Genomic DNA, 14,452 nt, shown 5'->3' on the forward strand with positions numbered 1-14,452 from the left:
GATTTTCTTATCATATTTTTCTTTTAGCGCATCAACGAAGTCATGGTATGTTTCAATCCATGGAGATCTCTGGGGTCAATATTCTGTCTCTAAGATGTGTCGAATGGCGGTGGTGGCTTCAAGGACACGGCTGCATTATATTCTGTGCTCCCTTCTGCTGCTGATGGCCCTTCACTGAGCGGCTCAGCGACTTCTGCAAGAACCAGCCTCTTGCAGGAACATGGGTTGCACCGTTGCAGTACGTTTCAATTGCTCCCGATGGTGAGTATGTTCTCTTTGCTTTCTGCTTTAGTATTTCATTGGGGCTATAGTTATTTTTCTCACGTTGTCTGAATAATCTCTCTATGTTCAGGGCACAGCGCATCGTCTCTGCTGACAACCTCACAGGCAGTATTGGCGGCCGTTTTGAAATATGCTCCTCTGCAGGGCCTCCAATGTCTTCTGTGGCAGTGTATAGGCTGGAGTAGGGTTTTGACGCCACGTGTGCCAGTCTCAGGCTGCTTTGCATCAATTCAGGGTACATGCGGCATGCACAAGCAGTTTGCCGTACCGTTGCAAACTCTCAGAGAGAGCAATCTTGTTTTCTACTGGGATGTAGGCCCTAATCGTTGCTATTTGTAGCATCTTTCCCAGCCCAGGAGCATGCAGATTGATCACGCCACACACAGTAGCTGCTTTTAAGTATGTGATTATTATATAACATTCACTCAAAAACTGCACACTCTATCATACTTCCTAGAATCACACCTCCCCTCATTGCACATAGTTCCTGTTTAAGGCCCGCCCAGAACCACGAGAGTCCTAGTGCATATACCATCACTGTGTTACAATAAGATTGACTCAGAATACCTTGAAAAAACTGCAAAGTCTGGGAAGAGTCTAATGTGCTCTAGGGCACACGCTAAATCATTGAAGCCTAGTAATAGAAACATATAGTTAGCATCAAGTCTATGCACATTTCTAATTTTATTTAGGAACATAACCACAAAATATACGAACAGCGTTTTCATTTGAAATACATCTTTCAATTAAATTGGGGCTGGGCAGATAAAACCCAACCATTGTTTAAGCCAAGGAATTAACATATTTCCCCTAACATTACATTTTCTAGTACATATTGAAAAGTTGCTTCTGCTTTTAAATACAAACCTTTTCCCAAGTCATAGAGAGAGAATAAACAACAAGCATTGGCAAAGGCAGTAGGTATGGCCTTGGCCAAACCAAACCAAACCATTGGCAAATTGGATGGGATAGCACACAAGATAGAAAGTAATAGAATATGAGAGCACAGGATGTGAGAGGACATACAATAGTACATGGCACAGGGAAGAGAAAAGCATACTATGTAGACAGAACAGTACAGGAGAGAGCAAAATTGAAGGAAACACCTTCCAACAAAAAGTGAAAAGAGGGTGGGAGGACAAGATAAGAAAGCATAATATTGGTTGAGTTTAAATCAGAGAGTGCAGAATTTGAACAGAACCGAATGGAAGAACACAGGAAGAATGAAGCAGAGGATGGGAGAGAACATAATATGAGAGTAAGAGACAGATTATAGTATACAAGATAATATAGATTGGGAAACAGCACAGGAAGAGAGTGTAAATGGGACAGCGAGGATGAGATACAGTATACTATGTGAGAGTGAGAGTGAGAGTGGGAGAGGACAGGATGAGCAAGATCCTGGATCATGCAGAAGCAGATAAGCCAGAGCACAGGATGAGAGAACCAACCAAACAAAAAAGAAGGAAGAGCCCAGGATGGAAAAATGGGAGAATGCATATGTAAGGAAACATGGGGTAGGAGCCAACAATATGGATAAATGCAGGAAAGATATAACATAAGAACAACACAGGAATGAACTGCACATCGTGGGAAGCATAAAATGGGATAATTCTGCCACTGAATGGGAGACCACAGCACTGGGGACATATAGGAACAGCAGAACAGAGAGAACATGTGATTGGAGAGCGTTGGATGAAAGAGGGCAGGAATAAGGAAAGAAAAATGGGTTAAAGGGCATAATGGTTGAAATCATGTGATAAGGGAGCTGAGAAAGCAAGTAAAGGATGATGAAGCACATAATGGAAGAGGGCTGGATAGAAAAGAGCACATGATGATTGAAGCACATCAAGAATGAGGACATGTTTGGGGAGCATGGAATGATGGAGCACAAGATGGAACAGATCAAATGAGAAAGAGAACTCTTCATGGAGAAAATAAGATCACAGTGTACATTAGCATGGCACAGAATGGAATGGACAGTATGCAAGGGAACTTAGACCATTCAATGGCAAATTGGAAGATCACAATTCTGGTAAGAGCACAGAATGAGAAACACACAGGATAGAAGAACACATGAGTGGAGAGCACAGTATAGGAAGAGCTCAGAATGTGAACGGCATGTGTCGGGGTATAGCTCTAGATGGGGGAGCGTGAAATGTAAGAAGGAGGAGCACATGATGGGACAAATCAGGAATGAAGATTTCTGAAAGGGAGTATGGGTTGAAAGAGAACACATAATGGGAGAGATCACAAGATGGGAAAGAGCAAAATGTGAGAATGGGAGCAAACAAGTTTTAGAAGACAAAGGAATTTGTAAGATTACAGGGAGGGTTAGAACATAGGATTGCAGAGAATTTGTTGAGGCAGAACAAAGTATGGGCTTCATGCAATAGGAGAGACCAGGAGAGCGAGCAGGGCACAATGTGTGAGTGAACGAAAGGATAGAAGAGAACACATAATGGGGCATATAAAGGGGAAGAATACTATCATGAGGAATGCACATCGCACTTTAAATTGAAGCGTGGCATTGGGCAGAGTTGCATACTAGCACCCTTTTTATTTATTTTTTATATCAATCAACTGGAATCAGTTTTGACGGAATTCCCCCTGGATGGAGTTGGAGGTCAACCAATCCCTGCTTTATGCAGATGATACTGTTTAATTGCACGGTCCGCCAGGGGGTTACAGAGACTTTTAGATGTTTTTATTGATTTTATGAATAGCCTTGACTTGTCCACCAATTCCTCCAAATCCCATAGGATGAAGTTCTGCCCAGCTAAGACTAAAACTACAAAATTGGTGGTAGAGGGTCATCACATTAGCCAGGTTGATATGTTTTGATATTTGGGTGTTCTATTTGACTCTTGCCTTAACTGCCATTCATTGATAAATCACAATGTAATGCTTTCAATAAGGCTATGTATAGTATAGGAGAATTCTCTCGTCAGTTAGGGCGCATTCCCATAAAGACAGCTCTGGATATTTTTAAGGCCAAATGCCTCCCGATAGCCATCTATGTTTATGGTATTTAGGGCTATGGGTTTGCAGCCTCAAATCAAATAGCTGAAAATAAATTCCTCAGAGGGCTGTTAGGGGTTCTACAAAGTACGTCTTCTGAGGTTATTCATGAAGAGTCGGGCATGGGTTATGTTATAGATTATATTTGTCTCTGTCCTCAGTTGCTTTAGCTCTCGGTTTGGACAAAGGGTGAGCTAGGACTTAACAGACTTATTGTGCAAGATTGCATGAATTTGGACAACTCATTACAAATCCCTCGGATGTCCTATGTTTTTTCCAATATGAAAACTTTAGGGAGACCTGCGCTTTACACTGATCCAAGTTGTATTGGTAAAACTGACCACATATGGATTAAACAAGTGTTTAAAGGTAAGATAGCAGCAGAACAAGAGGCTATAGCATTTTGAATCAACATTTATTACACCTTGCAATATTGGTGAAAACTGTGAGTGGTTTGGAGCCTTATCTTACTTTGGACATGTCCAACTATCATCAAAGATTATTGACTTTTTTTAGGCTTTATTTATTTCTGCATTACAACAAACAAATGATGGACGGAATGCTGACAATGCAGACATTCTCCCCCAGTCAAGAGATCTGGGTTAAATCCATTGTTCTTTTGCCCACTACGCCACCCCAGTTCAGACATGGCCATATGCAAATCAGTCTTGACCCTGTGCCTCATGGGAACAGTCCAGCCCGAACTGCCAAGCCATGTCTTCCCTGGACCGGAATCAAGCATCCTAGGACCGGTTTCTGGCTATCAGCCGTCATCAGCCAGGATAGCTTGACTCCAGTGGCGTAGTGAGCACGGGTCCCACGTCTGGGAATACCCATCCCACTTAGGACGAGAAGCATTACAACAAACAAATGATGGACGGAATGCTGACAATGCAGACATTCTCCCCCAGTCAAGAGATCTGGGTTAAATCCATCGTTCTTTTGCCCACTACGCCACCCCAGTTCAGACATGGCCATATGCAAATCAGTCTTGACCCTGTGCCTCATGGGAACAGTCCAGCCCGAACTGCCAAGCCATGTCTTCCCTGGACCGGAATCAAGCATCCTAGGACCGGTTTCTGGCTATCAGCCGTCATCAGCCAGGATAGCTTGTCCCACGGGTCCCACGTCTGGGAATACCCATCCCACTTAGGACGAAAAGCATTACAACAAACAAATGTAACGCTTTTCGCCCTAAGTGGGATGGGTATTCCCAGACGTGGGACCCGTGCTCACTACGCCACTGGAGTCAAGCTATCCTGGCTGATGACGGCTGATAGCCAGAAACCGGTCCTAGGATGCTTGATTCCGGTCCAGGGAAGACATGGCTTGGCAGTTCGGGCTGGACTGTTCCCATGAGGCACAGGGTCAAGACTGATTTGCATATGGCCATGTCTAAACTGGGGTGGCGTAGTGGGCAAAAGAACGATGGATTTAACCCAGATCTCTTGACTGGGGGAGAATGTCTGCATTGTCAGCATTCCGTCCATCATTTGTTTGTTGTAACGCTTTTTGCCCTAAGTGGGATGGGTATTCCCAGACGTGGGACCCGTGCTCACTACGCCACTGGAGTCAAGCTATCCTGGCTGATGACGGCTGATAGCCAGAAACCGGTCCTAGGATGCTTGATTCCGGTCCAGGGAAGACATGGCTTGGCAGTTCGGGCTGGACTGTTCCCATGAGGCACAGGGTCAAGACTGATTTGCATATGGCCATGTCTAAAATGGGGTGGCGTAGTGGGCAAAAGAACGATGGATTTAACCCAGATCTCTTGACTGGGGGAGAATGTCTGCATTGTCAGCATTCCGTCCATCATTTGTTTGTTGTAACGCTTATTTATTTCTGCGGCTTTTGCCCTCTAATGATGGTTGTTATAAGGATTCCATGCTGTCCTTTTGCGAATATGGCAATGTCTCTATTACTGATACTTTGCATATAGTTATGATTTGCCCGAGATATAACAATTTGCACTACAAATTCATATGCCCACTTTTGATGCCCATGAATTTTAATCAAGTGAGACCTGCATCATTGTTTTTACTGTTTTTAAATACCCCACCAGTATGTTTTTTCTTAACATGTTATCTCTCTGGTGTCTTAAAGCAAGTTAAACTGCAAATTGTGTTGATGTTGTCATGTATGTAATGTATCACCATGTCTTTGACTTTTATGATTTTATTTTTAAAATCGAATAAAGTATATTGATTGAATACTATCATATAAAGAGGAAGAACATGAAATGGAAGTGTGCTTGATGGTAAAGCCTTTGGACAGTACAGGGATACAAGCCATTCTCATAAAAGGTGGGGCTGCACCCCTGCTGTGAGACACACCACTGGTTTTAAATTGAATTCAGGAATTCTGAGGAAAACCTCCTACCAAGGAGCCGATTCCGATCCGGGTCGGAAAGCACTCCGACCGAACCGGATCCGGAGTGTTTTCCGACCAAGCCAGAGTCCTGCAGTCCGACCGAGTGAGTATGATGCGGCCGTATGCTTCCGGACTCGGTTTGGTCGGACTCCCATAGAAGTCAATGGGAGCCGGTCATACGACACGTACATGGGCTCCCATTTACTGAATGGGTACATCACGGACAAGTGTGCCCCCTACAGTGGGTACGCGTCGGTGCCATCCGCACCGTACATGCCTGTGTTGGGGAGACCCATGGGTCTCCCCCTGTGTCCGAGTCATAGGGCTGCGGGTGACAGGGGGTCCGATGCGGACCCCCAAAGGCAACCACCCAGACAATTTGCGAGCCAGACACTCCGGATTGCACAGGCCATCCGATGCGTGCATCGTACAGGCTCGGTCGTGAATCACATCCATTTTTTTTTTGCAGCATTGTGATTGGCTTAGGGGAGGGGAGGGAGGCTGCCTACTTCTTGTTTCCTATGGAGGCAGGAAAGCTGGAGCAGACCGACCTGCAAAGACGCGGGACCCTGGAAAGGTATGTTTTATTTTTTTAATTATTTAAACCCCCAACTCCACGCACTGCCCCCCTTCCCTCGTGACCACTCGCAGTTTCCCAGACCCCGCATGACTGCACACCCGCCCCCCCACACGTGAGCCATGCCGGCCTTGACTGGGTGCAAAAAAATGAAAAATATGAATGCTGTGGCCCAAACTTTACAGGCAAGCAATGGAAAACATAAGAGGGTCGAAGACATACGCGATTGCTGGAACAGTGCATGAAAACTGGCTGCGCCAGCCTCTACTTTCCTCATAGCTGCTAGTGTGTTCAGTTCATGTTTCTTTGCAATGTGGATACTTGTCCCATCAGTAATAGACAAGATCTCCGTTGAGGAGCCTTTGTGTGCCTGTTGCAACGGACTTTGTTTAGAGCACTGTTAACCCAAAACCTTAGCAAAGCTTCCAGCATTCCCTGGGCGGGAACCACATCTCTGTTGGTAGTAGGCTACCTTTTATCTCTAGAGCAGTGTTCCCCAAACTCGGGGTCACTGATTTTTGGTGGGTTAGAAAAGTCCAAGCAATAAAAAATGTATATGCCTTTACATTCTGTATTTTTCTTGTCACAATTGATACACTTCAATGACAGAGGTCCAATCTCAGGCTATGTCTTCTAGAAAATTGCTAATTTTTTAACATGAGGATTAGTGTTTACAAACTCCTCTGACTTAGCAGTCAGAGAAAGAAAAGTAATGTGAAATATATGGCACACAACAAAATGTATATAACTGTAAATAAACTGCACACAATCAGCAGTTAGGAAAGAAAAAATAAAGCACAATCTTTTGTAATTTAAAAGTGTGATGAAAACAAAGATTGTAATAGGATCAAAACAAATCAAGACACTTTAATTTGTGATAATCAAATGATAAATATTAACTAAAACCCGATTTCCACACATTATCATTTGTCTTTCATCAGTAAAGTATTGAGGAGGTCTGTCATCCTGGGAAGAAGGGCATTATAGTCCAAGTCAGAGTTTGGGGAGGGTAAATAGAAGAGCAAGGGGTAGCACACAGGCACAAAATGGGAGGGGGTCCTGCCTGGTGGCCGTAGATATTGGGCCCGATTCACAAAGGTAAACTTAGACGTTTGGTATGGTGTGGAGCTGTCCATGGGAGTCAAAGTCAGTGATGGTAGTAGTGGACATGTCAAGACTGGATGTCCAGTAGACACAAGGCCATCTGCCCCACTACTTTGGGGCCCTCCAGCTGGGACTAATGAGTCAGTGAGATTCACAGGTGGAGCTAAACCAGGATTTTCAGCGATGAGGGAGAGACATTGCTCAGCAAGTTGGATCTCTTTATCTATTACCCACCACTCGTTCAATAAACCCATCCAGCGTTGTATTCTTAGCTTTAGAAGGGTCGGATAGTCCCAGCTTACGCTTGATCATTTTGACCTAAGAGCCCCTTAATTTGATTTGCAAACTGGACATTAGACCTCGCCTATTGTATCAAAGTCCTATGTCAAGTCCAATAGGGGGGAAAAACACATGGAGCCCAGAGGAAAGTCAAGGACAGAACCCTGGGACAAGTCACACCTTATATCTTCAGTGGAAAATATCAGAAAGAGCAAAGAGTGTGTTCCAAAATATCAGGCCACACGGGAGGTCCCAGGCCCCCAGGACCTCCTCCGGTCAATGATGGGGAAAGACAGGCCCAGTCTTGTCCCAGACCATGTCTGGGCGCGTCCCATGGGGCAAGGCAGCGCTGCACGCTTTATAGCGCTACCCTGGTATGGCCCCTCCTTTTATCCTCCTTAATCACCAAATGCAAGCTGGGATTAGCAGTCCCATCCCAGTGGTAATGCGGACACTTTGAGCAGAATAGATCAAAGTATCTTAATATTCAACAGCTGCAGAGAAGACAGGTGACACGTTATGTTATGTTATGTTATTTATTTGTTAAAGCGCAAACAGCTGCCCCAGCAACGGAGCGTCCCGGCGCTGACCTAACCAGTACCTGAGGGGAGGGGGGACCAACAGAGGAATTAGATGACAGAGAAGAGATGGGTTTTGAGTTCCTTTCGGAAAGCGATCAGATTGGTTTGGGTACGGATGTGCAGAGGTAGGGAGTTCCATAGCTTAGCCCCTAAGACTTTGAAGGAACGTCCACCCTGTCTGCAGAGCTTAGTTCGGGGGACCATCACGAGGTGTTGTCCCAGTGAGCGCAAGTTGCGCTGGGGCGTGTATGGTACCAGAAGCGGGCGCAGGAGTTCAGGACAATCAGAGTTGAGAATTTTAAATGCCATGGTCAGGGTTTTAAAGTGGATCCGAGGTTCAATTGGCAGCCAGTGCAAATTACGGATGGTGGCTCTGGCAGAGCACCTACGTGGGAGACCAACCACTGCTCTGGCGGCCGAGTTCTGGATACGTTGCAGTCTTGCTAGTTCAGCTTTGTTTGCCCCCAAGAGTAAGACATTGGCATAATCCAGCCGGGCAAGAATCATAGATTGTATGATGAGTTGGCGGGTTTTGGAGTCAAAGAATCCAAGTATGGGGTTGAGGCTCCTCATGAGACCCACACACGTAGCTGCCACTTTCTTCGTGTGGGACTGAAAGCTAAGTGAGGGGTCGAGCCAGACACCTAGGTTTTTGACGACATCTTTTGGCACGGGGGTGGGGCCAAGCACAGAGGGCCACCAATGATGGTTCCAAAGGGAAGGGTTTTTTCCCAGGAGGAGGACCTCCGTTTTCCCGGCATTTAGCTGCAAGCAGTTGAGTGTCATCCACCTAGCGACTGCTGCGAGGCCATCTCTGAATTTGGTTGCCGAAGGTGATGGACCTTCTGAGAGTGTGATGACCAGCTGTGTGTCGTCAGCGTACGACACCAGCGTAAGGTCCCACTCTTTTGCCACCACTGCGAGAGGCTGAACGTATAGATTAAATAGGGATGGGCTAAGCGCCGACCCCTGGGGGACCCCTTGCCCGATGGAGTGGGGTTGAGAGATGTAGGGTGGGGCTGAAACTTGAAAGGACCTGTCTTTTAAGAAGGACTGGAACCATTCAAGGGCTAATTCGCCAATCCCAATGGCCTCAAGTCGTTTCAGCAAGATGTTGTGTGAGACCGTGTCAAAGGCCGCGCTGAGATCCAACAGGATCAGCGCGGCACTTTGACCGGCGTCTAGGATACCTCGAAGGTGCTCCGTGGTGGTCAGCAGAGCCGACTCAGTGCTGTGACCTGGCCTGAAGCCGTTTTGGGAAGGGTCCAGGACATGGTTTTGCTGCATGTGATGGGATAGTATTTTGTTGACATGAGCTTCAGCCAGTTTTGACGTCCAGGGGAGCAGTGAAATAGGCCGGAAATGTTCTGGTTTATTGGGGTCCAATGTGGGTTTTTTGATGATGGGTGAAACCCAAGCAGATTTCCAACAGGTGGGGACCACCGCTGAGGAAAAGGAGAGATTGAGTAGTTTGGCAAGCGGGGGGAGGAAGAAGTCAAGTGATTCCAAGAATTTGGACGGTCGCATGGGGTCTGCTGGGGAACCAGACTTGACCTGTCTACATAGTTTAGAAAGGTCGTCGAGGGATATGTCGGGTATTCTTGGCAGTTTTGATGTCTCTGCCGTCGGATGGGGGGTGTTAGTGGGCGTAGCATCGTCTTGTGGAAAGGACGCGTAGATCTTCCTCACCTTTTCAGTAAAAAAGGTGGCAAGGTACTCGCATTGTTTCAGGGAGGTGATGCAAGAGCCTGGATTGGGGATTTTCTGGAGATTTTGGACTAAGTTGAAGATGGTTTTGGTGGGATTGGAGCTGCGTTCGATTTCCTTTGCGTAGAAGGAGGCTCGAGTAGTGCGAATCGCCTTGTGGTAGGTGCGAAGTTTAGATAGGTAAAGGGTTTTGTTAGAGTCTAAGTAGTCTTTCCTCCACTCGCGTTCGGCTTTTTTGCACTTTTTCCGTAATGTTTTGAGTGAGTCATTGTACCATGGGTTAGAGGGGGAACTGCGGGTTTTAGTCCATTTGGGCGGAATTAAGGCGTCAAGCCCTGTGACTATCCATTCGTGGAAGGCGGCGTATACTGTATTAATATCCCTATTCTCATCGGGGAGGTGGAATTCTCCTAGGTGGTTGATGAGGTCTCCGGAGACGAGTTTGTGCCATGGTCGTTTGTGGCTGGAGTTGGCCGCAACTTTGGGGGGCGGTTTTTTTGCCATAATGGTTAATTTAACAAGAAAGTGATCAGTCCAGCCCATAGGTTCAGGGGGATCAGCCGTGACTTCCGATAAATTAGAGAAAACGGGATCCAGTATGTGTCCAGCAATGTGGGTGGGGGAATGAACCAAGGAGTTTAACTGCAAGGCCGTGATGTCGGCTAGCAGGTTTTTGATAATGGGGTCAGTGGTGGAGTCGAAGTGGAGATTGAGATCACCCAAGATGGTGAAGTTGGGGGAAGAGACTGCCAAGGTGTGAGCAAGTTCCAAGAGTTCCTCAATGAATCTGGCGGAGGGGCCAGGAGGCCGATAGATGTAGAGGCCAGAGAGAGTGAATTGCGGGCAAGTGGCAATCTTGAAGCGTGCGCATTCGCAGCCCCAGATTTCTTCTTTGATGAAGGAGCAGTTGTATGTGGTTCGGTATACAACGGCTATTCCACCGCCCCTAGAGTCTCTGTTAACCAGTTTCATGGAGAAACCGTTAGGCAGCGTGAGATTTAAAATGCTGGTTTGGTCGTTATGGAGCCAGGTTTCACATATGAACAGAATATCTGGGTTTTCGTCCGTAATGAGAGTGTTGACTTCTGCATGGTGCTTTACGAGAGATCTGACATTCAATTGCAGAACCCGGAGGGAAGGCAGCTTAGGTATTGCTGCTGTACCACTTACCAGGCTGGGCAGGGGCGTAGCAAAATTGCAGGACTCACAATGAAGTGCAGTTTGTCCGAGGCGACCTTCGAGCTTGTTGCATCTAGTTTTGTCCTTTAATGAAAGGAGATGGTCTCTGTCATAGCTGAAACCAAGTGGGGGATTTTGTGCAGGGGGACTGGCGAGAGGCGATGTCTTGGCGATGACGGGCGCAGACGGGCTTGCCTTAGGCGCTCCCGCTGCGCTCGTCCGCTGCGCTTTCTGTACGTGCACATTTATCCCTGAAAAGAGTGGGTGTGGCCTCACCGGGGGCGTGGTCAGCGCGCACGCCTGCCCAGATGGCGGCCGCTTTGTTTGTAGAATTGCGTGGGAGTAACAGCGCGACTACAGCTATATCGCCAGCTGTGCGCTCAAGGTCAGGTGACTGGTAGGATGCCAGCCGTGTTTAAAAACACAGTACGTGACACCACACCACACAAATAATCGGTCGTTTTTTAAAAGCTTCTAGAGTAGTACCGCCAGCCCCGGCTTCCGCCTCAGGACTGGGAAAGGAATTGTGTTGACACCGTAAGGTCGGTGTTTTATGTCGTCAGGAAGTGGGCGTGGCCTCACCGGGGGCGTGGTCAGCGCGCACGCCTGCCCAGATGGCGGCCGCTTTGTTTGTAGAATTGCGTGGGAGTAACAGCGCGACTACAGCTATATCGCCAGCTGTGCGCTCAAGGTCAGGTGACTGGTAGGATGCCAGCCGTGTTTAAAAACACAGTACGTGACACCACACCACACCACACAAATAATCGGTCGTTTTTTAAAAGCTTCTAGAGTAGTACCGCCAGCCCCGGCTTCCGCCTCAGGACTGGGAAAGGAACCACTTCCCAAAATACAGCAGTTAGCATAGGTGTTTCTACATTACAAGACTTATAGCATACATTGCACTAATGATACACAGTCATTTAGAGACTGTTGGTTGCTTGGTGAAACACTAGGGTTTTTCGGCTCATATATCCAATCATTAATCAGAATATGCTCCTTAGGTATGTATACATAGGCATTCATTTATAAAATCAGCAAGAGAAGTATAGCAACAGCTTGTCACGTATACTTATGACTTGGTCATTTCTCAAGGTCTGGCGACTAAAGCAAAAATACAGACAGTTCAAGTTCACTTAAAGGCCAACGGCTTGTGCACCTTCTGTTGAGTATCACAAAATGGAATCAGAATAAAATGGGATTCCACATTTTCTCTTCTGAGACTCAATAGTGTCCTTTAATCAAGTTCAATGGCCTACATTTTCCTTGTTTCCTGCTCAATCGCAATACATTTTAGCTGGGATGCATCGTGGTACCACTGTCATTATTATGCAAAGAAGTACAAAGATACCAGGACCTATCAATATTGCTTCCAATGTCCATGTTACCCATTCTTCCGACCAGGCAGCCAGGGAATATCATAAGCTTCTTTTCTGAATATTTCTTTCTTTCTCACTTATCTGATGCGTCTTATTTATTGTCTGTCTAATATTGCCACTGTGGACTGGTATGTAGGCACAACACTTTTGTCGCACTACCTGACATATTCTGCCTTCCTTAGCAAGCAAATTATAATTACATTTTGTTCTGTATAAGTTTGTTCCTCATTGCAGTCATTTCATCTGTGGTATTTTCTAGGACAGCTGAAGTATCATCGGATAAGCCCTCCATTAACCTTTCCACCTCATTTGTCATATGACTATTATGAGGCATCCCTAGTGGTGATATTATTATTCATAGACCTTTTAGTATGCTACTAACCAAATTGGCCATTCTCCCATGCCACATCATTTCCTTGCTTGCTCCAGGCCAGACTTTGTGTTATAAAGCATAGGTTAAAACTTCCATACCAACCTAGGGGCAGATAAAAGTAAGCTAATATTCCACTTACAAATTGCATCCCTTCATATCAAAAAACCTCTGGTGACAACCCCTCAACCTTTCTTTCCTTTCCACTGGAGGTATGTAAATGTATGTAGTGTTGGCAGGTACTATTTCCCATGTAGATATTTCTTTCCAGAGTTTGTGTAATTATTAAGATTACATTACTCCCCCTCTTCCTCTGAAAATTTTAGCAAGAACTTGCAAGGGAGATGAATGACGAGTGGGCTAGCTTGGATGTACAGTGGTGCTACTTCATCCTATTCTATTCCTAATTTAAGAAATCTCATGTTTGTTTTCTGGTGCCTCTAACACCCCCAGGCTACTTTTTCTCAATCCTATCCTAGAGTTCTGTCATATTGTTTTATTAGTGGTATCCCTTGTTATACAAGAGGTGATATTTATTTGCTTTCGTGGCACACTTTTAACATCTACTGGATGTGTTTCCACTGATATATTATACTGCACTGGACCAGAAATAATTACCTGTAAAAAAATACAACTCCCAGCTCTTGTTAAAGGCACCGCACTATATGTCATCTCATTTTATGTGCTGAAAGGGAGATGTGTGAAAACATACCATTTAGAATCATTGAGGACTGCAACCAATTTTCTAACACTCTAACATACATATTTCCATCATATTTGTGTCTCAACTGAGTAAATACCTGTGAAATGTCACATGATATTTCAAAAGCTTTCAAAATTCTTCCGCTGTCACCAATCTCTGGCATCCTTATATGATCTTTGAACACGATGAGTAGTACTGTCATTATTATTGCTGGCGGAAGGGTGCCCAGGAATGCCATATCTCAGAGTCACTTCCTGGCATGTCTTGCAGAGGTCTCAGCCATTACATGCGCCAGAGGGTACTAGCACTTGTACGCACACTATATTGCAATTTTATCCCGTCACTTATTGCAAAAGAGTAGGTTTTCCAGACCTTATGTTGCAACCTGTTTTGTGCTCAAAGGAGCAGACAGCTCTTCCTTGAAATTGACGATCTGTTGTTGCTGTACCAAATGAACAGTGCACCCAAGCAGCCTGGCAGGGCTTGCCACACCTGGCGATGAATTAAACACAGTTCCTCTGTTACTTCCTTGCAGTGCTGTGGCAGTAGAGCATCAATCATCAGTGATGGTAATGGAGGATCCGTTTAATAATTCAGGATACATCTTATTGCAAAAGGGAAGTGCATGAATTCAAAAATGATTAGGCAGTCACCTTTCCACTGCACCCAATACTGATGGGTGAAAGGTACAGTGGAGCTTCTGCATCACACCAACCCTATGCAGATGGGAAGCAATTGTAGAATCTGTTGTCCGAGTTGAATTAATTCTTTAAAGAAGCACTTGGCAAGAGTTTATGCATCTCAGTTCTCTTGCACAGCCTTTCAATTGAGGAGGAGAACAAATGAGTCCCTAACAAATTAGTCCTTTATGAAATCATTGGTAAACATATTTCTACCTATCCC

This window comes from Triturus cristatus, chromosome 3_1 (genome assembly GCF_964204655.1).
Source record: "Triturus cristatus chromosome 3_1, aTriCri1.1, whole genome shotgun sequence".
Taxonomy (NCBI): Eukaryota; Metazoa; Chordata; class Amphibia; order Caudata; family Salamandridae; genus Triturus; species Triturus cristatus.